Genomic DNA, 17,372 nt, shown 5'->3' on the forward strand with positions numbered 1-17,372 from the left:
TTTTGCCAGAAAGGAGATACATAGCTTCCCGGTGGAGCTGGCCTCCACATTGCTGGAGGAGGTGCTGACGACAGGGGGACTGGAGAAGGGGGTAATGTCGGCGGTTTACGGAGCTATTTTGGAAGAGGAGAAGGCACCACTGGAAGGAATCAAAGCAAAGTGGGAGGAAGAGTTTGGAGAGGATATGGAGGAGGGGTTCTGGTCTGAGATGCTCCGGAGAGTGAATGCCTCCACCTCGTGCGCGAGGTTGGGGCTGATACAGCTGAAGGTGGTATACAGAGCACACCTCACGAGGATGAGGATGAGCTGATTCTTTGAAGGAGTAGAAGATGTGGGTGAACGTTGCGGGGAGGCCCCCGCTAATCACGTTCATATGTTTTTGTCCTGTCCAAAGCTAGAGGATTACTGGAAGGAGGTTTTTAGGGTGATCTCTAAAGTGGTGCACGTGAAACTGGACCTGGGTCCCGGGAGGCCATATTCGGGGTGTTGGACCAGCCAGGGTTGGAAACGGGTGCGGAGGCAGATGTTGTAGCCTTGGCCTCGTTGATCGCCTGAAGGCGGATCCTGATAGGTTGGAGAGCAATCTCTCCACCCTGTGCCCTGGAGTGACGGGGGGACCTGTTGGAATTCTTGACTCTTGAGAAGGTTAAGTTCGAACTGAGGGGAAGGATGGAGGGGTTCTACAATTCATGGGCATTATTCATTATGCACTTTCAAGAACTGGATGACATTGAACATTAGTTGGGGTGGGGGCGGGTGGGAGGGTTGGGGGGAGGGGGGCGGTGTGTGTTAATGGCGACTATGGGTGATCCCCGATTCCTTTTTGTCATTTGTTTGTGTGAACATGCGGGCTAATGTTTGGGGGTTTGGTGGGAGGATGGGATCGTTGTTATTGATATGGGGATTGACATATTTGTTACTGATTATTGTTTATTGTTGGTGGGTGTAAATTTGGGAGAAAATGTGGAAAAGGAGGAGAATAAAAATATATTTTAAAAACATGATTGGTGGCGATGAGTGTTGGTTCGTCCCCATTCTTCAGCAGAGCCTGGTCTCCAGTCATCTTGAATTTCCCTGCCATTAGGTCAAGGTCTCGCTCCACAGGGACCTGGTGGCTGGTGTCCAACGACCACCCCACGTTAAAAGAATCCACCAACAGGCATCTTCCATCCCAACCTCATCCCACACAGCCAAATGAATTTCGGAACCTGGAATGTCAGGGCCCTGATGGGACAACCCCAACAGCGACATGCCAAACACTGCTCCACCATCAAATCCCGGGATCTCCGGTGCTGCAACATCGACATCGCCACTCTGAGTGAGACACGATTGGCAGAAGTCCAGCTTAATGAGCAAGGTGGCGGATACACCTTCTTCTGAAGAGTCAAGCCAGAAGAACATCGTCTCTACAGGGTCGACTTCACTGTAAAAAGCAAATTAGGTCGGCCATCTCCATGAATCTCCCAGGGGGGTTATGTGAGTATCTGAAGGCCCTACAGCTCACCCTGGCCCAGAAGCAGCATATCACAGCTGTTAGTGCCTACACCCGGACCACAGGCGCAATAGACCAGGCAAAAGGGGCATTCTACTCCAGCCTTGACGAAACGCATCCCAAAGGGAGACAAGCTGATTCTCCTCAGTGACTTCAATATCAGAGTTGGGAGGGATGCAAACCTTTGGAAAGGCGTGTTAGACAGGGAAGGTGTGAGGAAAATAAACTCCAACTGAGTCCTCTTCCTGATGAAACGCCTAGAACACCCTGTTCCGCCAGAAAGACAATCATAAGGACTCATAGCAATACCTCTGCTTCAAGCACTGGCACCTAATAGACTACAGGTTGGGTAGAGTTATGAGGATAGGGTGGGGAAGTGAGGCCTGAGTGGAGTGCTCTTTTCGAAGGTCGGTGCAGATTCAATGGGCCGAATTATCTCCTTTAGCACTTTGGGATTTATGATACATCATCATCCGAGTGAGGGACCGCAAAGGTGCCGCATCACCCGTGCCATGAGGGAGCAAACAACTGCTGGACTGGCCACTGACTAATCCGCTCTACCATCTCCATCATCCTGGCCCCAAACTGGCAGCGGCAGAAAAGCTCTGCCGAGGAGATTCAATGTTGCTGGACTCAAAGATCCGGAGAAGAAATAGCTACTCAGCCAACCTGGTGACGACTGACGAGCCAGTTCCACAGAGTGTCCGCAGCGCCTGGTCCGCCCTAAAAGCCATCATAGTCAGTACCTGCGAGGAAATGCTGAATCTCTCGACCAGGAAACATCAAGACTGGTTCAGCAAGAATGAACAGGAGATTCAGGATCTACTGGACTGCAACGCAAGATGTTCCTGAACTGGCAGCTCCACCAAAACTCGAGTGAGAGGAAACAAGCCTATAAGCAACTGAAGGCTGAGGTGCAACAAAGAGTCTGTGACCTAAAGAACAGATGGTGGGTGGATAGAGCGGGGAATCTCCGCTCAGCTCAGGTGCGGACTCTCTGCTCCGCTCAGGAGACTCAGCAACTCGCTGACAACCATGACGTGTGCAGCTTCTTCAGTGCAATTATCGCCATCTGCGGGCTGAGTACCCGAAAGTCTAAAAAGGGAGAGCCAAAATCAGAGAGCTCGCCATCAAAGAAAGGAAGGCAGTCAGCGGCTGCTGGAGATTGCTCTTTGAAGACATCCTCAACCAAGGCGTATCCTTTGACACATGTGCCCTTGACGCCATCCCGCAATACACCTCCTGCCACCATCTCAGCACAACCCCAGCCCACCATGAGGTCATAAAAGCCATCCAATAGATGAAAGACAACAAGGCTTCCTGCGCAGATGGAATCCCCACTGAAGTACTAGAAATATGGCATAGAGGCACTCTTGACGCCAATCCACACCCTTATCAACCTTGACTGGAAGAAGAGAGCATGCCGGGAGATCTGAGAGATGACGTAACTGTGATCATCTTCAAGAAAGGAAACAGGTCCGACTGCGGAAAATAGAGAGATTTCCCTGCTGTCTGCCACGGGAAAGGTCATCTCAAGAATCCTTGTCATCCACCTGCTGCCAGGGGCTGAAGGGCTCCTCCCCGAGTCTCAATGCGGCTTCCGCCCATCAAAAGGCTCAATAGAAATTATCTTCAGTGTGCGACAAATCCAGGAAAAGTGCAAGAGCAGCATCAACCTCAGAAAGGCCTTCGACACTCTGAGGGATTGTGAAACATCCGCCACAAATTCGGCTGCCCGCAGAAATTTGTCATCATTCTCCGCCTACTCCACGATGACATGCAAGCCATGATCCTCACCAACGGATCCACCGCAGACCCAATATGTGAGCAAACTGGGGTCAGATAGGGCTGCGTCATTGTACCAATGCTCTTCTCCATCTTTCTCACAGCAACAGTCCACTCCATCACCCTGAAGCTCCGCCTAGAGTGGGGCTAAGCTACCGGACAAGAACCAAGACCACCCAAATTTCGATGGGCGAGTCAAATTTTCTGCATGCCCCAACACAAGTCCCCCTAAACAAGTGCTCCACTCCGAGCTCCACAATGGCAAGCAATCACTAGGAGGACAGAGGAAACGCTACAAGACACTATCAGCGGGATTCTCCAACCCCCGCACCGGGTCAGAGAATCCCAGGGGGGGCGGCTCAAACCCAGCCCCGCCAGCTGCCATATACTCCGGCGCCGTTTTCCGGGCGGGGGTGGGGTTCACGCCACACCGGTCGGGGGTGCTCCCAGCACCCCCCCCCCTTAGCAATTCTCCAGGCCCCGATGGGCCAGTCCCGCCGGCATGAATCACTCAGCCATCGTACCGGCGGGACCTGACAGGTAAGTCGGCTGGGGCGATCCTCGGGGGGGGGGGGGGGCGCAGGGGGATCAGAGGGGGCCCCCACGGTGCCTGGCCCGCGATCAGGGCTCACTGATCTGCGGGTGGGCCTGTGACTTGGGGGCACTCCTTCCATCCTCGCTGGTCCCTGTGGGGCTCTGCCATGGCCGGCGCGGAGAAGAGAACCCTCCGCGCATGCACCAAAACACGCTGGCGGTTCCGCGCATGTGCAAGATCGCGCCGGCCCTTTGGCGCATGCGCGAACTCGCAGTCCCTTCGGCGCCGGCTGGAGCAGCGCCAACTCCTCCGGCATCCACCTAGAATTCCGTACTTTCGGGGGCTGTTGACGCCAGAGTGGTTGGAGCCAGTTTTCCCGCCAGCATGGGGACTTAGTCCCCGGAAGGGAGAATCCCGGCCAACGAAAACCTCCCTAAGTAAATGCGACATCCCCACTGACACGTGGGAATCGCATGCCCTAAAACGCACAAACAGGAGAAGAGGCATTCTCGAATGCGCCAATCACCTCCAGCGACACCGAGCAGAGCACATGGAGGCCAAGCGTAAGCAGCGGAAAGATCCCATAGAATCCTGAATGTCCCATCCACCCATCTCATCGATCTCCACCTGCCCTATCTGTGGCAAACCATTTCAGACAGAGATGAGGAGGCATTTCTTCACCCAAGGAGTGGTGAGTCCGTGGAATTCATTACCACAGGAAATAGTTGATGCTAAAATATATTCAAAAGGCGGCTAGATATAGCACTTGGGGAGAATAGGATCAAAGGTTATGAGGAGAAAGCAGGATTAGGCTATTGAGTTGGATGATCAGCCATGATCGTGATAAATGGCGGAGCAGGCTTGAAGGGCCAAAAGGTATCCTCGTGCTATCTTCTGCAAATCTATGTATCTATGTACCAAACCAAACATACAGGTCTCCAAGGGAACATAATACAAAGGGGTCAATACACATTGAAACCATATTCTATGGTAGTAATCTTCACTCAATGAGAACAAACGCCTTACATGTATCATCACCTATCGGGATGACACTTCAAAGTTACTTCATTGGCTAGAGTAAACAGGGCTAAATCTTTAGGATATCCTGAAGTTGTGAAATGAGCTATGTAAATGCACATCTGTCTTTCTTGCAAATCTAAAATTGCAACCAGAAACATTACTGAAAGAGAAGAAATTTCTCTCCTCTCCTTCCCAGCTTGCCTAGATTCTACTTTGAATCTAGTTTCTAGCTGCTCGCTAATTCATGTCGACCTTTCAGGCATTGTAAGATGATTCAAACATATGGATTTGTGCCAGTGTCACATTTTGCCAAGCAGCTGGGGTCTCAGTAACCAGAAAGAAAACAAACACCAAACCGGGCCCTGATGCATGGAAATACCTATTGTGCATTCCTTGTCCAACAGACCATATTCAAATCACACAATGGCTGTACTCTTGAAACAGGCAGCAGTTAACCACATGATAACACTAAGACAGGTGCTGAACAAAGTAGGTAACAAAACAATTTTTGCAAGGAATGCAAGAGATAAAATTACTACGGGTGGAAAACAAAAAAACAATAAAGCACTGCATCTTGTGCAAAGATCACTGTTGAAACTATAGGAAGACAGGATGCCTCAGGTCTTTTACAATTCCACCATGTCTGCAAATAAATGACCACCGAAAAGTAACCAAAGTAATGGTTTTGTACAGGCATAGGTCCTAATCCAAGTCATTATCAGCTTGTAGACCAAGTAGAAACAAAAAATTACATTTGATTTATCTTCTGCTTAAGGAAGTGTTTTCCAAAGCAGGGCATGGAAATGTACCTATTCTGAAAAATTCATTTTGGGAAGGCTAACTACAGGGAACAAAGAAAAATTACAGCACAGGAATAGGCCCTTCGGCCCTCTAAGCCTGCGCCGATCCAGATCCTCTATCTAAAATAGATCAAATTAATTCACTAATCCATCAATGATCAATGTTCCGACATAGCTTTCAACATTAAAGACTCAATGAGCCGAATGGCTTCCTTCTATGACATTTAGATTAACTGAATAAGCACTGTACCACTTCCTGCTCCATCCCAGTAAGACTGCCATCACTTTTATTCGGAATTTTGCATGGGTGGCTGAGATGGTCACCTGTTTCAGCTGCAAGATTGTTTATAATAAGTGCAAGTCACTCAAAACTAGGTGAATTTGGGTTTAAAAAAAAGAGAATTCATCAAGCCAAGGAGACCAACACTCATAACCTACTTATAACCAAATGAGGTATGACTCTCAAAAAGCTTTGGTCTCTTGGTGTGTAAAGCAAGTGTGGCTTCCAATGGAAAATCAACCCAATAAAGGCCACCCACATTTCTAATCGAAAGTCACCTCGCTGCTGTTCTTTTCTCTGTCTCATCTACTCTGGTTCTGTCTCTCCTTCAACTTTTTTCAGCTTTTTATGTATCATTTTGGAGATGGAGATTGTGGGGACATGACATGGTGCTGCAGAGAAAGGAGCACCAGAAAATCGCCTTGCCGTAACTGGGGCATATTTCCTCCATGGTTGCTGTAAAACAGAGATTGTAATGCTGCCCTGGTCCAATTAGCCTAACAAACAGAATTAGGTCATTCCAATATCCATTTCCTTCCGCCTGTCATTGCCCCATTGAATTATGCACTGAACCTTTAATAAAGACATGGAGAGTCCACACTGTGTAAGAATAAGGAACTTTGGTTTATTTGCAGTTACGTTATATACAACGCCCAGTACATCCCTACCGGGTCTCTCCACGGTCGGTGTCTCACTGGCCGACCTTTTATACATCGCTGAATGGAGTTACCCCTCCCTTTAGTGGGGGAGCTTGTACTCCGCGAGAACCACGGGGAAGATGATCATTTCCACCCATAAGTCCGGTATGGGATATTACAGAGCCTGTATCTCTGCCCCTGCTCCACTGTGACTCAAGTTTCCATCCATTTCCCCACTCCTATCACACTCACATCTTCTATCCATTTCCCTGAGAGGTTCTTTGCTTTCAAAATGATTAACTTCAAACCCAGGCTTTTGGGAGAGACAAAGACCTTCGTAAAATAATCTAAATATAGACATTAAAAGACACAAAAGTCAAAACAAAAGGCATTTTAAAATGTTCAAATCAAATGTTCAAGACTCTCCCTTTACCGAGATCACACAAGAGTAAATTTACATAAGAACTGACAATACAAAAGGCTGACCAAAATAAAAACAGAATCACAACAAAACACCAGTGTCCCCACACAACTGCAGGTATGACCAATTTTAGTCACCTGTTCTGTAAACTGCTCTGCTACCAACACAGTATCATAGCTCACAAACAGCTAAAGCTGCCTCTGGTCATTCAGAAGATGTGTCTGAGGTTTCTGATGCAATTTATTTTATTTTTTAAAATTATTTTTATTAAGGTTTTGCAGAATTTTTCATAATAAGACAGTAGGAACAATAATAACAAAACAAACTAGAGTGAACATTAACATAGTGCAAAAAGAGAATATACAATAACACTTAAATAGACATTACCCCACGCGACTCAGTCTTCCCACACCATCCCAATGAAGAACTCACCCCCACCCCACCCCCCACCTACGGATTGCTGTTGCTGACATTTTAATTTTCCCCGAGAAAGTCGACGAACGACTGCCACCTCCGAGAGAACCCTAGCGTAGACCGTCTTAAGGCAAACTTTATTTTCTCGAGGCTGAGAAACCCAGACATATCGTTAACCCAAGTCTCTACACTCGGGGGCTTTGAGTCCCTCCACATTAACAAAATCTATCTCCGGGCTACTAGGGAGGCAAAGGCCAAGACGCCGGCCTCTTTCACCCCCTGAACTCCTGGGTCTTCTGACACTCCAAAGATCGCTATCTCTGGACTCGGCACCACCTGTGTGTTAAGCACCTTGAACATTGCCCTCGCGAACCCTTGCCAGAACTCTCTAAGCTCCGGGCATGCCCAAAACATGTGGACATGGTTTGCAGGGCTGCCCTTGCACCTCATACAACTGTCTTCTACCCAAAAAAACTTGCTCATTCTCGCTGCCGTCATGTGTGCCCGGTGGACCACCTTAAATTGAATTAGGCTGAGCCTGGCACATGATGAGGAGGAATTAACCTTGCCCAGTTTCTGATGCAATTTAAAACAAGTTTATAACAAGTGTGGAGCTCTCATCTTGCCCCAATTTGCCACTTTCACTGCTGTACCTTCCCTACATCACAGAAAATAATTAATTTATATGTGAGCAAAGAGAAATCTTGGGCGTCATTCTCCGCCGGCGGGAGTCTCCGTTCTGCCGGCACCGGGGGGTTTCCCGACGGCGTGGGGCTGCCCCACAATGGGAAACCCCATTGACCGGCCGGTATTACGGAGACTCCAGCCGGCCGGTCGACGCAGAAATGTGGCGGGGCGGGTAGGAGAATTTCGCCCCTTATCCGGCTCATAAAGGTGGGCCAGCAGTTGCATGGACAGAAAATATCCTGACCTTCTTCTGCTCCTTCAGTACAGAACTTCAGTACCTTCAAAGGCAGAGCTTTGCCAGGGCTGTTCAAAAGAAACCCTTTTTTTGCTTGGGCAAGGTGGAGCTGCTTCTTGAGCATCTGAAGCAAGGAAAATCAAATCACCCAAGTGTTTACTCTGAGCTGAACCAGTGAATTGCTGTTGCTTTTGATAACTTCAAACTTTGCAATTTAAAGCTGAAGTGCAGTGCAGCACTTTGTTCTGTAGGAAAAGGCACCCCAAATCATAAGGAGTACTGACTTGGTCAAGCAAGCTCTTTAAAGGAGAGGGAGCTGCTTTGGCTTCCGGGTTAAGTTTGAAAGCACAGGGCTTGGGCAGTGTGGTAGTCACCACTGATGTATATATAGGATGTTGATATAGGTGCTTTACAGTAAGGCCCCTGTATTACAGGTAAGGGGGTAGATCCCTGCCTGCTGGTTCCGCCCAGTAGGCGGAGTATAAATATGTGTGCTCCCAGTACAGCAGCTATTTCGTCAGCTGCTGTAGGAGGCCACACATCTCAGTGTAATAAAGCCTTGATTACATCTCGTCTTTGTGTAATTGATCGTGCATCAAGTTATAATGAGTTTTTCAGAAGATGGATCTCCGCATCTAGCCGGATCACCTGCAGCTGCATCCGCAAGCAGACCACGCCAAAAAGGACTTTGAACATTGGCCTGTTTTGAAGCGTACATCGGGTCTGCGCCAGACGAAAATCCAGAAGAACAGGAGCTCCAGATCCTTTACACGCGGCTGAGCTCCAACGTCTTTCCACTAGTCCAGGAAGCGCCGACCTACGCAGAGGCCATGGCGCTACTGAAGGAAAACTACGCTCAGCGGACGAACACACTCTACACCAGGCACCTCCTATCCACGCGGCGTCAACTTCCCGGTAAGTCGGTGGAAGATTTCTGGCGCACCCTGCTCCCCCTAGTTAGAGACTGTGACTGTGTCCGTTGGCCACGGACCACTCGAATCTGCTAATGAGAGACACATTTGTTATGGGCATAGGGTCTGACTACATTCACCAGTGCCTCTTAGAGGGGGCCACGCTCGACCTGGCAGCGACCAAAAAACTAGCGCTTTCACTCAGTCGCATCACGCTACATTCAGGCCTTTGCCCCCGACCGTGCGGCCCACTCCCACTGTGCTTCGTGGCCTCCGCAGACGGCCACCCCACCAGCGACCGCCCTCAGCCAATACCACGCCTGTGCCGCGCGGCAGCCAACCAACCCTGGGGGGACCCAAATGCTACTCCTGTGGGCAGTCAAAACACCCCCGACAGCGTTGCCCGGCGCGGAGTGCCCTCTGCAAGGCCTGTGGCAAAAAGGGACATTCCGCTGCAGTGTGCCAGGCCTGCTCAATCGCCGCTATTGTCCCAGCATCCCCCCACATGCAGCCAGTGGGCACCGCCATCTTCCCCTCCTAGGACCACGAGCGGCCAGTGGACGCCGTCATCTTGTCCGACTCGCAACATGTGCGGCCCGTGGACGCGCCATCTTGATCCTCCCAGGACCAATGGGCGCCGCCATCTTGCTTCCCCCATGACACATGCGGCCCTTGGGCGCTGCCATCTTACCCGACTCAGGACCCATGCCCGCCGGGCACCTCATCTGGCCGCTCATCGCATGCAACCGCCAACGACCAGCCGCATCTCGCCTCGGTCACGATTGACCAGTCTCGACCACACAACCTCACGACTGCTTCAACTAAAGTGAAGCTCAACGGGCACGAGATCTCCTGCCTGCTGGACTCCGGGAGCACAGAGCTTCATTCACCCTGATACGGTAAGGCGCTGCTCCCTCACGGTACACCCCGCTAACCAGAGAATCTCCCTGGCCTCCGGGTCCCACTCCGTGGCGATCCGAGGGTACTGCATCACCATTCTCACTGTCCAGGGCGTGGAGCTCAGGGGCGTCCACCTCTACATCCTCCCCAACCTCTGCGCTGCCTTGCTACGCGGCCTGGACTTCCAGTGCAACCTCCAGAGCCTAACCCTGAAATTCGGCGGGCCCCTACCACCCCTTACTGTGTGCAGCCTCGCGACCCTCAAGGTCGACCCACATTCCCTTTTTGCAAACCTAACCCCGGATTGCAAACCCAGGAGCAGACGGTACAGCGCCCAGGACAGGACCATCATCAGGTCTGAAGTCCAGCGGCTGCTTCGGGAAGGCATGATCGAGGCCAGCAACAGCCCCTGGAGAGCCTGACAAATCCCAAATTACTTTACCCGTCAGTCTGGCCTCAATAAAAGTCGAGATGGATTTGCAGGTACAGCATTAAGCCCAAGTGGTAGTGGTCAAAACTGGGGAGAAAAACAGGATGGTCGTTGACTACAGTCAGACCATCAATCGGTACACGCAGCTCGATGAGTACCCCCTCCCACGCATATCGGATATGGTCAATCAGGTTGCACAGTACCGGGTCTTCTCAACAGTAGACCTGAAATTGGCCTACCACCAGCACCCCATCCACAAGGCGGACTGCCCATACACTGCGTTCGAGGCAGGCGGCCGCCTTGACCACTTTCTTAGGGTTCCCTTCGGCGTCACCACCGGGTCTCGGTCTTCCAACAGGAGATGGACCGAATAGTTGACCGGTACGGGCTGCGGGCCACTTTCCCGTACCTGGATATCGTCACCATCTGCGGCCACGACCAGCAGGACCATGACGCCAACCTTGCCAAATTTCACCACACCGCCACTCTCCTCAACCTCACGTATAACAAGGAGCAGTGCGTGTTCTGCACAAACCGCTTAGCCATCCTCGGCTATGTGGTCCAGAACGGAGTTCTGGGGCCCGACCCCAATCGCATGCGCCCCCTCATGGAACTTGCCCTCCCCCACTGCTCCAAGGCCCTCAAACGTTGCCTGGGGTTCTTTTCGTATGACGCCCAGTGGGTCCAAAACATATGCGGACAATGCCCGCCCACTCATTCAATCCACTGTTTTTCCTCTGACGGCTGAGGCTCACCAGGCCTTTAACCGTATCAAGGCCGACATCGCCAAGGCCGCGATGCACGCAGTCAACGAGATGCTCCCCTTCCAAGTCGAGAGCGATGCATCAGACGTCGCTCTGGCCGCCACCCTCAACGAGGCAGGGTGGCATTCTTTTCCCCCACCCTCCATGCCTCCGAAATTCGGCACTCCTCCGTCAAAAAAGAGGCCCAAGCCATCGTTGAAGCTGTGCGGCATTGGAGGCATTACCTGTCCGGCAGGAGATTCACTCTCCTCACTGACCAACGGTCGGTTGCATTCATGTTTAATAACACACAGCGGGGCAAGATCAAAAACGATAAAATCTTGAGGTGGAGGATCGAGCTCGCCACCTACAATTACGAGATTTTGTATCGCCCCGGTAAGCTCAACGAGCCCCCCGATGCCCTATCCCGAGGTACATGGGCCAGCGCACAAGTGGACCGACTCCGGGCCCTACACGACAACCTCGGTCACCCAGGGGGCACACGTTTTTACCATTTCATCAAGGCCCGCAACCTGCCCTACTCCATCGAGGAGTCAGGGCGATCACCAGAGACTGCCAGGTCTGCGCGGAGTGTAAACCGCACTTCTACCGGCCAGACCGTGCGCGCCTGGTGAAGACCTCCCGCCCCTTTGAACGCCTCAGCGTGGACTTCAAAGGCCCCTCCCCTCCACCGACCGCAACACGTACTTTCCCAGTGTGGTCGATGAATATTACCGATTTCCCTTTGCCGTCCTATGCCCCGACATGACGTCTGCCACCGTCATCAAAGCCCTCAAGACCATCTTCGCTCGGTTCGGCTTCCCCGCCTACGTCCACAGCGACCGGGGATCCTCATTCATGAGCGATGAGCTGCGCCAGTCCCTGCTCAACAGGGGCATTGCCTCGAGCAGGAGGACCAGCTACAACCACAGGGGAAACGGGCATGTGGAGAGGGAGAATGGGACGGTCTTGAGGGCCGTCCAGCTGGCCCTACAGTCCAGAAATCTCCCGGCCTCCCGCTGGCAGGAGGTCCTCCCCGACGCACTTCACTCCTTTTGGTCGCTCCTGTTCACCACGTCTAATGAAACCCCCCATGAACGTCTCTCTGCCTTCCCTAGGAAGTCCACCTCTGGGATCTTGCTCCCAACATGGCTGGCAGCCCCAGGACCTGTTCTCCTCCATAGACACGTCTGACTCCACAAGGCGGACCTGTTGGTTGAGAGAGTACAGCTACTTCACGTCAAACCGCAGTACGCCTACGTAGCGTACCCCGACGGCCGCCAAGACACAGTCTCCCTCAGGGACCTGGCACCAGCTGGTCCCCCCCCCCCCCCCAAACCAACCAACCAACCAACCCCCCCCCCCCCCCCCCAGCACACCCCACCACAGCCCCCGTTCCGAGACAATCCGTCCTCCCTTTGCTCACACCCGGGGACGAAGAGGATTTCAACACGCTCCTGGAGTCACCGGAGACCAAGCCGCCGCCGGAGTCGACACCAGCACTGCGGTGCTCTCAACGCAAGATCAAGGGACCGGTCCGCCTGAATTTGTAATATTATCTGTACTTTTAAAACACAACTTTCTGTATATAGTTCTCCACCACCCTCGCCGGACTCATTTCTTTTAACAGGGGGTGAATGTGGTAGTCACCACTGATGTATATATTGTATCGATAGGATGCTGATATAGGTGCTTTACGGTAAGGCCCCTGTACTACAGGTACGGGGGTAGATCCCTGCCAGCTGGTTCCACCCAGTAGGCGGAGTATAAACATGTGTGCTCCCAGTAGAGCAGCCATTTCGTCAGCTGCTGTAGGAGGCCACACATCTCAATGTAATAAAGCCTCGATTACATCCTACTCTCATCTTTGTGTAATTGATCGTGCATAAGGCAGCTGAAGCCACAGCCACTAATGATCAGGTGATGGGGGTGGGAAGGAATGTACAAGAGGCCAGAGTTATAGGAATGGAGTTTGGGTGGGGGAGGGAAGTTGTGAGGCCCGACATTAGATATGTTGAGGGGCGAAATCATAAAAGGGTTTAAAACATTAGGATGTTGATTGAAGGTTTTGGGAGCAGAAGTCCATACAGAATACAGAAGAGCTGCTGACATTTCTGCTCCAGGAATGCTTGATCCAGAGGGAATTGCTGACCAGTCAAGTGCTTGAGTTGGCACAAGTTGTGGCCGCCCTCCCTAAAAGAGACACAAGTTGTCCCAAACCTCCATCTGGCAGCCACATGATTGCACTAATAAATACAGATGTTAGGCAATAAGTAGATGAGGAAAAAGAGGCAGCCTTTACTTTGAAAATAAGAGATAATTAATGGTGCAGAGATTGGAAGACAGGCTTTTTCAAAAATATTATGAATGCAATAGCTCACAGTTGTGTGATTTTAATTGAAGTTCTTGAAGGAAAAATTAATGTTCTCTCAGGATTTTCAATTGTGCACTGTGCACAAAGGATTTGTATTGAAGTTTAACCACAGCTATTCCATGGGATGGCAAGAACGTTACTTTTCAAAGTTTAATTGAGTTTTAATTTGATTTTTTTCCTGCCTTTTCTGAAATTGCCTATTGATGAAAAGCTACAATTCCAGGGGTGTATCATTAGAGCCTCTAATTACCCTAACTACCTCACCATTTCTAATATGAGAATAACCACATAAGGCATTACAGCCATTCTCTGACATTAACACATGCACTATTTTGTACAGGGCACGAGCAAATTTTACACTTCTAACATCACTGAGGGCTGTACTCGTGCCGTTGCCTTGGCAGATTGATGCACTATCAATTATCACAAAGACGAGAGTAGTGGAATAATTGAGGCTTTATTGAACATTTTAAAGATGTTGTGCCTCCTGTAGCTGCTACCAGAATGGCTGCAGCACCGGCGAGCACACACATTTATACGCCGCCTACTGGGCGGAGCCAGCAGGCAGGGATTTACCCATGGACCTCTATTATATGTGTCTTACTGTAATACATATAATACTGCTAGTGGTGACTACCACACAGATGTCCTCGAATTCAACAAGGCCAATTTTGAAAGTCTTTCCAACAGTAATTCCACCTGTTTCAGACAAATCCAAGAGGAAACACCCAAACTTGTTGACAGAAATGTTGAAGTTTTAGGCTAGAATTTGCTGGGGAAAGAAAGATTTTGTTCATTTGTTCTACATCCAGATGTTGGACATTTTAAAACCTTTTGTTTGAATGCAAGATGGTCAAACCCATTGAGGAACAACAACTAAGAATGGAGAGGGAACAAAAACAAAATGGCAAGCAGCCAAATCCGGCCAACACAAGTTATGCCAGAACTGGCCGGGGAGCCACGAAACTTCCTGAGGACCTGGTAAAAATGTAATTTTCAAATTTCCTCCAACAGATGGTCAGGTGGAATTGTTCCAGGAGTCTGCATCCATATAAACTTTGAATAAAAGCTCAAGAGATGAGCAATCTCACAACTCTGATAGGACTGTTGTTCATTAATCTGCCAGTCAATCCTGTTTTGCTGCTCTTTAAATAAACTGCCATTAACAATAAAGTGAATGCAAGAGCCTGACTGTGGTATCGCTTAGAAGTCTATGGAACAACATAACAGGCCCATCAAGTTTCACTTAATTTCTCAGACAGTCACTATTCATTCTGATAAACTGCAGCCTTTGTGCATTCGGCTGTACAAAAAAAATAGCTGTATTCATTTGAACAGTTCAGCTCTGCAAGTCAGTTTTCCTGAAATAAATCTCACCCTGGCAACAGAGAAAGCCATTGATTCTTCTTCCCAAGTGGCTTTGCTAGCTTCTCAATCTTACCAATACAGATTTCAGTAAGTCAGTCTCCTCCATCTCCACCCCACCTCCACCCGATCTCCCCCCCCCCAACCACTCTACTTTTCATGGTTGCTTCACAGGGACCCGGGTTCGATTCCCGGCTTGGGTCACTGTCTGTGCGGAGCCTGCACGTTCTCCCCCAGTCTGCGTGGATTTCCTTCGGGTGCTCCGGTTTCCTCCCACAGTCCCAAAGATATGCTGGTTGGGTGAATTGGACATTCTGAATTCTTCCTCAGTGTACCCGAACGGGCGCCGGAATGTTGTGATTAGGGGATTAGGCCAGGAGGGATGTCCTGTTCGCCCCGAGGGCCAGAGGGTAAGCGACAAGGAAGCCAATGCTGCCTGGGATGAGGTGGTGGCAGCCGTCAGCTCGGGGGTGTGACCAGGAGGACTGGCCTTCAGTGCCAGCACAGATACACACACCTCGATGGGAAATATTCATGGTCAGGCGGCTAGGGCACAATCTGGTGAGCACCGCACTGCTGATGATGCGCATTAGGTGAAGGCAGGAATCCCCAGGCCAGACAGCAGTCTGAGGGCTGCTGGATCTCAGGACCCAGCTGGGTCACAGCCTGATGCTGAGCCTCTGGAAGTGGATTACCCGGAGCTGATGGAGATAATAGGAAGTGACCGGTACATTCAGAGGTAAATGTCAGTGTCACTCCAGCAGATCCAGGTGAGGTTGGGAATGGCATTAAACAAGAAATTAGTGATGCATGTAATAAGGGAATATCGGTGATCATGGGTGATTTTAATCTTCACATAGATTGGGCAAATCAAATTAGCCACAATGCCATAGAGGAGGGTTTTCTTGACCAATATGTGGACCAACTAGAGAGCAGGCCATCTTAGACTGGGTACTGTGTAATGAGAAGGGAATTATTGCCAATCTGGCTGTACAAGACCCCTTGGGGATGAGCGACCATAACATGATAGAATTTATTATCAAGATGGAGAGTGAAGTAGTTGATTCGGAGACTAGGGTGCTGAATCTTAATAAAGGGAACTATGAGGATATGAGGCGTGAGTTGGCCTTGATAGATTGGGGAGAATTACTTAAAGGGATGACAGTGGACAGACAAAAGCAAACATTCAAGGAACGCATGGAGGAATTACAGCAATTGGTCATTTCTGTCTGGCACAAAAGCAAAGGGGGTAAGAGGGCCAATCCATGGCTTACAAAGGAAATTAGAAATAGTATCCGATCCAAGGAAGAAGCATACAGATTGGCCAAGAAAAATAATAGGTCTGAGGATTGGGAGCAATTTAGAATTCAGCAAAGAAGGAAGAAGGGATTGATTAAGAAGGGGAAAGTACAGTACGAAAGGAAGCATGCAGGGAACATAAAGACTAACACTAAGAGTTTCTACAGATATGTGAAGAGAAAGAGATTGGTAAAGAGAAATGTAGGCCCACTACAGACAGAAACAGGGGAATGCATAATATGGGACAAAGAAATTGCTGAGCAATTTACTTCGGTTCTGTCTTCACAAATGAGGACACAAATCAGATCCCAGAAATGTTGGAGAATGAAAGGTTTAGTGAGAGGGAAGAACTGAGGGAGATCGACATTAGTAGAGAAATGGTGCTGGGAAAACTGATGGGATTGAAGGCGGATAAATCCCCAGGGCCTGAGAATCTGCATCCCAGAATGCTTAAGGAGGTGGCTCTGGAAATAGTGGATGCATTGGTGGTCATCTTCCAGCATTCTATAGACTCTGGAACTGTCCCTGCAGATTGGAGGGTAGCTCACGTCACTCCGATATTCAAAAAGGAAGGTAGAGAGAAAGCAGGGAATTATAGACCAGTAAGCCTAACATTGGTAGTGGGGAAAATGCTTGAATCCATTATCAAGGACTTTATAGCGGAACATTTAGAAAGCAGTGGCAGGATCAGTCAGAGTCAGCATGGATTTATGAAGGGAAAATCATGCTTGACAAATCTGTTGGAATTCTTTGAAGAATGTAACCAGTACAGTTGACAAGGGGAAGCAGTCAATGTGGTATATTTGTACTTTCAGAAAGCGTTTGACAAAGTCCCGCATAAGAGATTATTGTGCAAAATTAAAGCGCATGGGATTGCGGGAAATGTATTGAGGTGGATAGAAAACTGGTTGGCAGAGAGGAAACAAAGAGTAGGGATTAATGGGTCCTTTTCAAATTGGCAGTCAGTAACCAGTGGGGTACCACAGGGATCAGTACTGGGACCTCAGCTATTCACAATATATATTAATGATTTGGATGAAGGA

General features: G+C 49.8%; 1 protein-coding gene and 1 long non-coding RNA gene across 10 annotated transcripts in view; one reads left to right on the forward strand and one right to left on the reverse strand.

The window, feature by feature from the left end:
- LOC140429750 (adhesion G protein-coupled receptor L3-like) overlaps window positions 1–17,372 on the reverse strand; it is a 1,506,492-nt gene that overhangs the window by 1,245,718 nt on the left and 243,402 nt on the right. The gene's annotated exons all lie outside the window — the stretch shown is intronic.
- Window positions 1–17,372, forward strand: part of LOC140430073 (uncharacterized) — a 206,992-nt gene that overhangs the window by 50,322 nt on the left and 139,298 nt on the right. The window contains exon 2 of the long non-coding RNA XR_011949310.1: window positions 14,478–14,646. This is a non-coding gene — a long non-coding RNA (uncharacterized lncRNA). The remainder of the gene's footprint in view (window positions 1–14,477; window positions 14,647–17,372) is intronic.

This window comes from Scyliorhinus torazame, chromosome 9 (assembly GCF_047496885.1).
Source record: "Scyliorhinus torazame isolate Kashiwa2021f chromosome 9, sScyTor2.1, whole genome shotgun sequence".
NCBI lineage: Eukaryota > Metazoa > Chordata > Chondrichthyes > Carcharhiniformes > Scyliorhinidae > Scyliorhinus > Scyliorhinus torazame.